Genomic DNA, 1,485 nt, shown 5'->3' with positions numbered 1-1,485 from the left:
TGGAAGTCAGAGTGAAACCACATTATTTACTCTTGAGTTGATGACTCAGAGAGATGGAGGGAAACATGATCTGAAATAGTTATAAAGAAAAAAATACACAAGAGAGGCCTTTAGGCGGCTGAGGATGAGAGGGTTAATAAGTGTGAGTAAACTCCGTGCGTCTGGGTCCCAGGAAACACCAACAGAAAATGCCACACGCGCTCTGCTGGCATCGCTAAAGGGCAAGCGGCTGCAGCCTCTTCAGCCAGAGGCTGAAAATCCTAAACACTCTCTTTGTTTAGGATTCCCTGCAGCCCTGTTCCCTCTCTAACATCGTGAGCAGTTTTAGAAAGGAGGATAAGGGCCGGGCGCGGTGGCTCACGCCTGTAATCCCAGCACTTTGGGAGGCTGAGATGGGCGGATAACGAGGTCAGGAGATCGAGACCATCTGGCTAACACGATGAAACGCTGTCTCTACTAAAAATACAAAAAAATTAGCCGGGTGTGGTGGTGCGCGCCTGTAGTCCCAGTTACTCAGGAGGCTGAGGCAGGAGAATGGCCTGAACTCGGGAGGCGGAGCTTGCAGTGAGCCAAGATCGTACCACTGCACTCCAGCCTGGGTGACAGAGCAAGATTCCGACCCCCCCCCCCCAAAAAAAAGGAGGATCAGGACAGTCAGAGGCCTCCACCTGAGATGCCCAGGTGTGTCAGAGAGGCAGGATGGCTTTAGAGTCTGAAGACTGTGTGGGACAATGGCGGATACTCCTGAGATGGCCCCTTCCAGTTGGGAAATGACTCAGAGCCTCCATGGGAGTTCGGCCATCAGGGTGCCCACTGGGTAGGTTGGGTGGCAATGCTGACCTGCCAGGATACACCTCCCACCCACTGGGTCAGCTGTGAGAACCCAGGGCAGAAAGGCCAAGGAGCAAACGGGTAGCAAGGTCTTATTTGAAAGCAGTGGCTCTACCCCCATGAAGTTTTGGGAGATATAAGGAGGGTTCAGGGAGCCCAGGCTCCACAGCAGAGCATCAGGAAGCAGAGTCACATCTGAACATCTGAACCATACCCTGGGCTCCTGTCCTGACCCTCCTCACTCACTGCACAGGAGAGGGGGGACCTCACCTGGGGACGGGGGATCCACACGTGGCTCTGCTCCATACACCCCCTCTCCTCAGTGGCCTGTGATTCTGACCCACAGTCCCTCCCCTCTCTCCTATTTAGGGTCTGCGGCCCAGGCAGGGTCAGCTCAGCCACCCTCAGCATCCGAGGGTTCTGAACAAAAGCCACAGTTGTCTACAGTGAGGACGGCAGCAACATTGGCAGTGTTGACAGCCGGGACCAACATTACACATTCTTCACATGTACACGCTGTGAACATTTTCTGTCATTCTGTGCTTTGTAAGTCATTTTCTTAAAGGGGACTTTTGCTATGCCAGCTAGTTTCAATATCTATGTAGATCAATGGTTTTTTTCTCAAGATTAGTATTTTTGTGTCCTAAAACTACG

This window comes from Mandrillus leucophaeus, unplaced genomic scaffold (assembly GCF_000951045.1).
Source record: "Mandrillus leucophaeus isolate KB7577 unplaced genomic scaffold, Mleu.le_1.0 Scaffold1250, whole genome shotgun sequence".
In the NCBI taxonomy this organism is placed as follows: domain Eukaryota; kingdom Metazoa; phylum Chordata; class Mammalia; order Primates; family Cercopithecidae; genus Mandrillus; species Mandrillus leucophaeus.
Note: the sequence above shows the minus strand (reverse complement) of the source record.